Below are 12118 nucleotides of genomic sequence, written 5' to 3' on the forward strand. Positions count from 1 at the left end.
CAGAATAGACAAGAAAATAAACCAGCAAAATGCAGATCTAACTTAAACTAAAAAATACTTAATCAATGCTGTTTTACCAGGTAACAAAAACAAATATAAAGTAGCGTTAATGCATTCAAACAGGCGTATCATTTACGGAACCAGAAAGAAATGGGGAATACAAACATGCAATAATAATGACTTCAAAAACAGCTATTTAACAATGTGCCTTGAAGAAGAAATGTTATGAACTGAATTACATGTCATGAAATCAAAAAAGAACTAAATCTAGCAATAATATTTATCTAAAAATCAGTGTTTATTATTCCTAAATAATATATGAATATGCCCATGCATTTCTCATTTGATTTATGTTTTCTAATAGCATAGATATATGACATGGGTGGAGCAAAGGTCTGAAAGATGAGGGGCGCATTTCTTTTGCTTGCCTTAGAATGTACACCCCGCCATCAATATATGGAAAATGTAAACTTGAAACGTTGCATCGGCAAATTCTAGTCTAAAATGGTGCATTCTGTCGTATTATATACATTTTTGTTAAATATATTGACATAAGAAATCACTTGACCGCACGTAGAGTACGCACACACATCACAGCTCTGCATCATAAGAATTAAGTAATTAATGTTATATATTCTTATAAGGACAATGAAAAAGTGGATTCAGTTGGCATGACATATAACTGCCAAATGTTGCGGTATGACCTTACATAAGCGGCTGAATGGCCACGCCGTCTACAAAAAATAAATTGTTTGAGCTTGTATAATTTATTTGATAAATTTTGACCGCTTTAGATTATAGCTTCTTCATTTTATCATCGTCCTTGCCTTGGTTTTACCAAAATTTTATTAATATAACATAAAATATTAAGATCAATTATTAGTAATTCTCTGTCATTCATATGCAAACATATCGGGAACACATACTGAGTATCTAAATTCAACGATAATTCTTTTGTCTGGAGGAGTATTTTATGTCTATTAATTGCGATCTATAACAGTGCAGTTATGAAGACTTGAATTATGCCAAAACATTACATCGAGGCTTGCTTTGAGCACAACAGTACACTTCAACACAAAAAGCAATACCCAGCTATAGATGCAATAGATCAAGGTCAGTTAAATGTTTGACGTGGATTGAGATACGCTCATTGATTGGACATACGTTACAATATGAAATGGGAAGACGAAATCTCTCCATGGCAAAACATACAGCCGTAGTTTGATGAATGTAAATTCGGTTATATTTGTTTTTTGGCAACACTCGCTTAATCAGGTATTGGAAGTTGTTACACTGTCAACGTACCCTGTGGTTGTATCGATTGTTCCTTTTTCTTGACACTTTTTATTAAATTGATTGTTTCTTAAAATGTTAGGCAACACAGTAATATTTGCCTAACTGACCAGAACTGAACAGGCAGTTTGCTGTACTTATGAAATAGTACATCGTCTTAATACATACAGCTAGAAATTTATTCATGTCATGCATCTAAACATATAAAGAACTAATGAATTATTTTATTAAATAAAAATTAAGCTCTAAAACACTTACAATGTATTAGTATTTGTTGATATTGCCATTGAGAGGAATTTTCATAACAACTACTATATGTTGTAATAAAATTAAGTAACGTAAAGCAAATGCTCAATATATAAATTTTAAGATTCATTCAGCAAGGGAAGATTTAACGAAATTGTTTAAAATACAATTAATTTGTTCCACTGTTAAAAAACAAATTGTGCTGAATTATGATCTTATGACTAATAAATTAAAAGGAATCATAGTACAGGTGGGCTTAAAGTTAAATTCAACAATGAAAATTACAGGCCCAGTCATGTTTACAATTTTGAAAGGACATCGACCAAGGCCATTAAACACAGAACGAGGGACATGCAGAAACACGACGATAACTTTTTACTCAAATACAGCAATAGTGTAATAACGTAAATATTGTTATAACCTTCTTAGAATGTGAATTAAGACACAATTAAGTATAATCCTATACATTAAAATATTCTTACAAACACTTGAATTTTAATCACACTCATAATTGTATACCTGTGAAACCATTATCTCTTACGCAAACAATGTTCATTTTAACGAATTTTATTTTCCTTCTCACATAAACATAGAAACGCAACACATTTAAACATACTTATGCTGGTATTTATGATGTTTAAGATTTTCTTTTAAAAACATTTAGGTTATGAATTGTAATTTAGAACAAATTGTTAAAGAAAATAAGCACATTTGGTTCTAGGTTAATAAATAAATAGTAATTGCTTTTGTAAATTATTTTTTCTAAACATTATTGCTGTGAGAACTACACACACAAATACTTGTATAAAATTATATAAAAGAACCTTTTACCCACAAAACACAATATTTGCTTAGTCGTAAAGACTATATTAGGTATGAAACAATATGCCAGATGATTTTTTGCAATATAATGCATTACAACATAAAATGTGTTTTTTTTTCGGTCCGCCGTAGTGTGTTAAAACGAAAAGAAGGGCTTTATCTGTATAAAACGGGCATTATTCAGTAAATTCACGTGCCGTTAATGACCGGCTTTTTGTTTTACATAAGTGCTGTCAGGGCCCGCACCATACAAATGGACGCTGAAAGTGGGCCAATGATGCAAACTTTTGCACAAAAACGAATTTCTGCATATGTAGCTGTATACAATTATCATAGAAATGATATTAACAACATTTAACTTACATATTTCAATCTGAGTTGTCTTATCCTGGCAAGCTGAGGTACGTTTAGTTTTTGCATTTTTCTATTTGTTTGCTTTAAAAGCACTAAATTAAGTCTTAAATGTTTAACTCCTACTGTTAACAATTTTTTGCCGGTTTAAATTAGTTGCCAAACATATAAATTTTATAAAGTAGGAATATATCGGTAAATAATCGATTAATCGAATGGTATTGTGTGTAAATAATCCAAGCTATCCAGTCAATTTAAAAAAAACAAAAAAACATTCTGCAATCGAGTGAACACGGACAAAAAAATGGCGTCGAAACAACATTGCAACTATCGAGTTATGATGCGGTCCTTATCGAGCTTAATGTAAAACCTTTTCAATGATATCACTCCTGACGTCACACAAGTACCTGATATGGAGGTTATTTTGATAAATTGAGAGCGGGGGCTTAAAAATAGTATACAACCCTCGTGCTACGCACCTGGGCTGCAAAACTTTTTGCGGGCCTTTCAGATGGTAACGTCCTCAAAAATGTATATTAACCCTATCATATGCAGGGTACGAACTGACATATATAGCTCTTTTAATTCATATTATAGAGCCTGGTACACACAAATCAAAATGTTTGTGATCAAATAAGATATATTTTGGATGAAACAATATGCAAGACGCCATTTTGCAATATATTGCAATAAATAGAGCCTGAATTGTATTGCGATATTTTGCAAACTATAATTTTAAGGTAATTGAAGGAAAATTTCTTCATGCCTTTCATGTTTTGCCATTTGTTTCAATGGTCGCATAAACGTACGAAGTTGGGGCACCTTTATATGTAAGGTTACACCTCGATTGGTATAAACAGTATTTATTTTAAAATAGCATTTTAAAAATACACAAAGTTAACGCATAATCAATAATATTGAGTTCAATGAGGTAATAATACATGAAAGGTTAAAAATGTATATATGCACAACACAAATTAATTTCGACAGAATTGGGAAGGAAGCTTATCAGCTTATACAATGCCTAGCTTCTTTCACTTGTCAAGTTGCTTGGAATTGTGTCATAATTATTTGTAGATTTATGTTATCTTTATAATTTGATGGATAATGTAAAGGGTAAATGATAAGTCAATTGTAGAGTCAATATTGTTTTAATTCACCTGAAAGAGATCAAACATGTTTAGTTTGGTGAATGAAGTGCTGAACGTAATTGAATATCGTAGAGTTGGTCAGGTCCGTGGTGTTTTTGGATCCAAATAATAGAACTAGAAGTGACATAGACCGTATAGCAGACAATTGGTCGAATAACTGATGCAAGATATAGGAGACAGGTGAAGAAGAAATAGTAGGTGTCCTCAGTTTTACCAAAATGGAAATATTGACTATTGATAATGTTTTAAAGAACAGATTTCATTATGATTACTACAATGCATCCGCAGCCTTGCACGCAATTTGCGTGAACCCTCATTATAGTAGAAATGAGTGTTTATTCTTGCTAATATTGTACTTTAAGGAGGCAATGATGAAGAGGAACGAACTGTTTCCGGAAGTACATTACATTAAGATAGTGTAGTTCGCAGAAATGATTTTCAATAACAATTGAGTTTTACAAGAAATATTACGAAGATTAACAGAATCCCGAAGTTGTAAGAGGTTGTATCACCAACTCGGAACGGAATAAATGAAGTAAGATAGGCAGGTGATACACACCGTCTGCCTTACCATGGTAGAGATACTCCCCTAAATCATTGAAACAACTGTACTTCGGTATACAAATGTACACCTTCATCTCAAATATTAAACTATAATTGTCAGTGTGACACCTCCATAATGGCAATATAGTCGGCTAAAGGCGATATTTGACATAATTAGTACGTCAAAACCAAACAAAGATAGTAAAATGTATGTAACTATTAAAATTTTGTTTTCCATTAAATGTTTCTCTATACTGAATGCTGCTTCTCGAGAATCATTTATCAACAATTACCATACTGTTTCACAAGATAAAAAACATTTAACCGTTTTGTTTATATGCGTTTTGTAATAAAAGTTGCACTGAATATCGCTCTTTTTTGATAGACAACATTCGCATTCTGTTTTCTTAAGTTTGCATTGTATTTTTTAAAGGATAACTGTACCCAAACATCTAACTTCGTCTTTCACCATGCGTTTAAACTTTATATAGTTATTCCTGTAACTCATATTGCAGTATACAAATTGATACGTCATACGTAGCATTGTTCACATAATGTATCAATTTTTTTTAGAGCTTACAGATTTAGAGATAATTCCGAACTGTGAGATATCCTCAAACACAAGATGTAATAATGGCTTAAATGTAAACAGGAAAATGCCCCCTGAAAAACCGTTTAACTTAGATATCCAAGATATATTATCTAACACCAAAATATATTATCTAAAGATCGCATCCACATTTCTCTTATGCATAAGGTATGCCTTAGAATTTTATGAACATTGGCGAATAACGTGATGTTAATTAAAATATAAATGTTATTGAATAAGGCTTTATGTTGACGAATTATTTGATGTAGAGTTTATATATGAAATTTTATAATGCTATTGAAAATGGCTTAATAACTTGATATAAATGCAACACATTTCAAAAGGCTCTGTCAGTATGGTCTGAAATTATTGGTAAGATGAGTGCATTTTATATTTCACAATAGCCTTAGAAATGGTGTGTCGTCTAACATTCCGTTGAATGAGCCATTTTTGTTAGATAACTATTTTAATTTAGTTCATTGTTGTAAGGTAAAATAAAATTTAAAACAACATTGGCCAGGACAGCACACTCGTCTATGGATTCTTGTTTGTGATTTTATGTTCTTTTTTTTGTATTTGGCGTTTACCCAGTGCCATTAAACCGGGTTTATGGTTAAACTTTCTGCTACTGAGCTTGTTTCTGTAGCTTTTTGCATAAATATTGTCCCACAAACTGTTTCTTAAATACTAACTCAATTTTTCACTCTTGTACTATAATACTGTACTCTTTGTGATATGTTTTTATGTTTGTATTTTGTATATCATTATGATTTTTCTTAATGGCTATATGCATTTATATTCCACATTAAAATTTTGCCAATAGACTTTTAACTTGAACTTGAACTTGTTAACCGTTTTCGGAAAAATATATTGCTCAAAGCCGTTCCACGATACTCTTTTTGTTAAAACAATTTCACATTTTTATAAACTGTTATTTACACATCGCAAGTATACATACATTATCATTTGCCAGATATAATCAAATAAATTATTTTTACCGACAATTTTGAATAAAGCACGTAGGCAGCCTGTCTATACCTGAGATTTATCTCATTTATTTGTGTGAATCTGCTATGATAGATAAAATACTAAAAACAACAACATACGAACAAATACTTACCTCAATGAAATCTCTACTTAAGATGTGCTTCTTTTATCGAATGCATTATATTGAGAACAGGCGCATTTCAAAAAGGTCAAAGTCTGAATTGGGTATTGTTCCGACTGATTTTCATTCCATCACCAAAACTACTTTTAATTGTAACATAGAAACATATCTTTATGTCTTTCATTGTTTTAAGATAGTAAAACTAATTGAGCAAACAAATATAACTTCTATAGCAATTTTTGCTTTCAGTATTATGGAGAAATATAATTGTAGTGTTTTATAAATGCCTTTTCATATCAGTTTTCATTTATTATTGTAAACACACCAAGCTACTAACATTATGAGCATAATGCGCTTTTTGAGACTGCCTGTTATGGTGGTTTATTTCTGCCATTTTTATTCGTAATTTAGCCGTGTTAATACGATTACACGACAATACGAATACTTTAAAATTACGAAAGAAGTTTTTTTTGTACACTTGCGATTTTATATGGCCACAACCAATTATACAATTAATCCTTATTTAGCTTTTCTGATGACCTGTTTCAATGTTGTTACTGTGTACGTACGCTGCAAATATGTGCTTAAACATCGATGTGTAACAGATCGTAATAAAAACCTATCATATTATCTTCTATTTATCACTTGCAAATCACTCATTTGATAAGCCAAATACCCGTACTACGAGTTCTTTGCCTCGCACAATTGAATAAATCTGCTTAAGTTTACCAATAGTATTTTTTTTATTTTGTTTCCCTAAAGTGCACAGACTTTAAACAATGATATAACCAAGCCACAGCACGGCCGAAGAGTAAAACGAATATTTATCTTCTTTAAATAATATATATTTGTTGTTTTATGTATTTTGGAATAATGTATTACCGTTATCCCTGTCATAATCTCAAATAAAGCGTTTAAAGCGTCCGACTGTGAGCACGGATAGAATAATAATAAGTACTTGAAACTTTTCAAGCCACACAAACACATATTCTTAACTGTACATTAATGACGTGGACGTATATTCATAAAACAATGATAACTCTTAGCTGAAAACAATATTCAGGATGGTGAGTCATTGAGTTTTTCCGTTTTCTTTTCATTTCTTCCCTATTGACATATCCATTATTGCTGTTAGCCATCACCATCTGTCAGCGATTTCTGCATCTACCTGTACACGCCTTAGTTCTTTTCTTTGTACACTTTCATCAAATTATTCCAGTTGTTCATAATCATCAAGTACACTTTTGAAATAAACAAAAAGTCTTGAAATGAACACATAGCAATAATTAATATTGAAAAGTGATTTACACATTTATTTGTCTGACTTTTGTTTTTATCTGTGAAAAAAGGCAGTTATACGTCAAATGTATTTTAAGTTATTGAAATAACTGTAAATTATATTGAAAGTATTTTGATCAATCACATGATAAAAGAAGGTATGATTATTCTTGGATAGTTTCCTCCAAATAAATTCAGTCTTTCGGCAATGACTCAATTGTACTTGTCCCATGGCTTCGATGAACGTAATAGATCATTATAACCATTTATTTTCAATACTTTTAAAATTAAAAGCTTTCGAAAAGTGTACATGTTTATTAGGTTGAACGGTATATTAGTTCAATCTAATTCATTTGCACTGTTGCGTTGTTGATCAAATGATTTACTCGTTTCTTTCTTTATGTTTTAATTTCAATAAAAATAAAAACTTAAGCAATAAATAGTAAGAAAAGCCGAAGCACTTGGCCCCAAAGAAGGATTATAATGGTGAGGCTTACAGAAATTCTTTCGACGGAATTTACCAACGGGTGTAGCCTTGATAACATATTCACCCGAAATTCATAAATGTATATTTATGGATGTTTTTTATATCACAGTGTTTACTTGGAATCAAGAAAACGTTCAAAAAGTCCATATTTTTCTTTTTTCGGTTCGTGGGTACTTATGTTTTCTGAGAGAGTTTATAATAAATAAATTGCCCAAACGTTTCTGAACTTATCATTAAAATCGATATTTTCATTATTGCGGGTGCAATTTCACCAGTTCATGTGGTACACGTGATTTATAGCATAAACGTTGCATCGCTGTGTAATATATTATGACATAACATAACTTTTTCAAGCGTCACCCAGAGACGTAAGAGGAAACCATTACTCACAGCCGTTCATGTAATTGGCATGAAAGTTTTTTTTTTTACCACGACGCCTGTTATAAACGTTATCTATGTACTCAATACATTAAAAACGCATCTATTTATAATGCATATACGATTAAAATATTGTTCTACTCTATTATGCAAAAGATGTTCGTGTATGCTTCTTCTTTCAATGCCACGTCCTCTGTGTGGTGAAATGGGGTTCAATATGGGATATTGATACATCAAGGTGTGCATTATTTTCTCGTATATCTGACGATGGGCTTGGACATGTTATCAAAACGAAAATGTAAGGTTGAGCGCTCGTTTACCGATTTACACCCCAATGAGTAATTTCTTAGTCTTAACTGACCTCGCCAGAGTAGTTACCCCGAACCTTGCGAGTGACGATGTTCTGATAAGATTCAATTTATCTCATCAATATTGATTGACCATTATTGTAAGCAATAAACAAGCATTTACATCAGTTGTTTCTTTGGTGTATGTTAAATGTACTCGAATAAATCTCGTATATGTAATATATTAGTGAGTTTCATTTAAAACACAACTGGTAATCTGTTTAAACCACATATTGTACAAATTACTTGTTAATATACATATCTACCAACACAGATACCTGCAGTAATGCATAGTGGACAACGTTGTTATTGTGGCCAAGACAAACGCTAGTCTTTATGCCACATTGGTAGTGAACTGAGAGTAGGAATACATATTATATGTTTATGTATGCACACGATTTTGTTCAAATATTTATTGAAGATAAGTGCTAAATATTCACGGTCAATCTGCATATCGCCTTTCTTTAATTGGGGATAAGTATTAACAAGAAACACATGTTAATGTCTTATTGCGTTTGGTATAGATGCCCCCTTTATAGCCTTTGAGTTAGTCTCCTGTGCTTTGCTGTTACATGGGCTTTATCTACAACTATACATAATTTTAGCCAGACTCATGTAACACAGTATAAATGCCCGGCCATATTAACTTGATCCTAACTTTTTATGTATGAATGTTTTATACGATGATTACGGTCATTCCCTGGATTTCTGGCCACATCCATGACGATTATGGCGATGTTTGATTGTACTCAGTTATATGATATCATTTCGAAACACGAAGTATTCAATATTCTTTGGTAGCGAAGTGGTTAGCGTGCAGGTCTGCTATTTTTTGCCATTCGATATCCCATTCATATCATCCCGTTTGCGTTCTTTTATTCATATTTACCATATTCTATACTCAAATCCTAACATTATAAATGTCCTGTAAATTTATTTAAACAAGACAGCTTTAACAAATAAAACTCATATATATTTTCCATATATGATGTTGATACATGGGGTTATATATTTTACCGATTTATAACATGAAACATCAAGTATTTGGGACCTGAGAAAAGGAAATGATAACGCTTAAGAATAAAATAACGTTTTCCGGAATCGAATGCATTCGTTATAATGTACTATTATGCCAAACGATAGTTTTCCCACGACCTTAACTGACACTTGTGACCATGAATTTATTTTCCACGTGTTTTGTGATAGTATTAGGCATGAGAAGACCCGAAGTTAATTTTAGAAAATAATTTAGCTGTTTAATTATGCTAATAGAGGTCATCAGGATCAGGTCAATGATGTTGAGTAATATATGGGGTAAAGCGGCTCCTGCTTACCTCTTACGCTATGTTTTTTTGTGAGCTTCCCATGTATACTCTATGAACTTTACTCCTATGCTGCGGTATAACATTTGTTATAGTTGAGTCTGAAAGGGTGCGTACGGCATTTATTTCATTACGTATAGATGTTCTTATATACCATTTGAGCTACACTTATGAGCACGTGTATTATATGGGTCATAGCTGTTTCTGTTTACTCTCTGAACGAATATTCCTGTACCATGAAATATTGTTTATCAGGCATAAGTGTTGGATTTAAGTACGTAGGACCTGAGTAATGAAATATGTATTCACCTGTTGATTTGTTTGACATTAAGTGCATATAAGAGTTATGATCATTGAATTTATTGCCAAGTTTATAGCTGTTTGTATTACTTATATTTAAGAAATATTCCATTTAAAAACCTACGTTCGCTTGGCAATATATCAAAGTGCGAGAATCATATGGACATATCCACAAAAATTGTCGTTCACTAATCATGTTTTACCATATAATATTTGATAATTCTCTTTTGTCTGACATACGCCTGCCGATACAACAAATCGATAAAATATTCCTGGTCTTGTGATAATGGACTATCTATTGACATATTTTTTTTTAATTTAAAAAGAAATTCAAGTCGCAAAACTAAGCCATACTCTATGTAATGCCTCCAATAAGAATGACGTAACGCCATTGGTCCAGGGCTGGTCACGCGGTTACCCCATATCTCTCAAATTCTACAATTTTTATGTCGTATCCAAATTGCGCCTATTTTCCTGATTTCGATGTAAAAATGAAACATTTCCCAGATAATCTTGCCGTGTAGCTCAATACAAAAACATTGCATACATGAAATATACATTACGGGGTTAGTAGGTGACCCGATATGGGATATACGGGGCGCAGGCAATCATATTCAGGTTTGAGCTACGCTCTCTCCAGATAAGGATTTCTTTTCCCCTTATATCTCATATAGGGTCACCTACTATTAAATACTGTAAACTAATATAACATGTTCTATTTATACATTGTATATGAGCCGCGTCGCGCAATTTTGGGCCTTCGGACATAATTATTACAAATTACATTATTATTATTAATTTACTCTTGTTGCCATAGATTAAAAATACTCAAATAAATCATCAAATGTTTCATTACTTATGTCACATAAAGGTTCCGTATATGGAAAACAACTGAGATTATAAGCTAATTGTAAAATTGATACATTAATATTGCACGTCATTTCACTTATGTACTTTTGCAAACTACGATCATTCATTATTGCTCACCATCTAAATCATCAAGATTAAAGATGCACAAGTAACTAAACTGTTTGAGCTTTTAAAAGACGAACGATTTCTGAATATCAAATTACATTAATGCAAATGTGTAGCATTGCCTAAAGTTGAACGCAAATTATTTGAAACTACATCAAACAATACTAACTTTACTTACTCCAATTGCAGGAAATCATATATTTATTTTTAAATAGCTAATGTAAATAAGAGACTTTATGATTTATAATCAAATAACGTTTTTGTATAAGGCCCAAATACTGTGAAAGTATATAGCTTTAAAAATCAAACAAATTATTATCTACCCGTGGGGTTGTTTAAGCTACCAAAATGGCTAAAAGCGTGATAGTTTTAACAATAAAGCAGCAAACCAATTTATGTGGGTCTTCGATCTACCTGTAAAAGACGAGGATGAAAAGAAACAGAATATAACAGCGGAGCACACTTTTGGGACTCGCATAAGAATATGCACCCCTCCATGAAGAATGGGAACACGTAGACTGAATAATTTGTGTGACATTTTATTCTAAAATGGGGAATTATGGTGAAATATATGCATATTTTATCAATTTATCAATTATATTGACATAAACCACTCATATAGTTTCCGCGCGTCCAGTACACTCACTCCCCCCGCTCCACACACTGGTCCTGCATCCTAACAAATTAAGTGAAAATGTAAAACATTATTTCAAAGGCAAGGACAATAAAGGGGTAACATTGACATTACATATAACTGTCCAATATATCGGTATGACTTTCATGTAGCATTTTGTACATGTATTTATGTTTATGTAAAACAGACTCTAATACAAACAGAATGAAAAGACCGCGTTCCCATTCAGATTAGCAAAATACTCGTCGTTTCTACCAATGACTAAGACCAATCAACAGGCAATCTCACTCACTC

Source organism: Mya arenaria, chromosome 6 (assembly GCF_026914265.1).
Source record: "Mya arenaria isolate MELC-2E11 chromosome 6, ASM2691426v1".
NCBI classification, from domain to species: Eukaryota; Metazoa; Mollusca; class Bivalvia; order Myida; family Myidae; genus Mya; species Mya arenaria.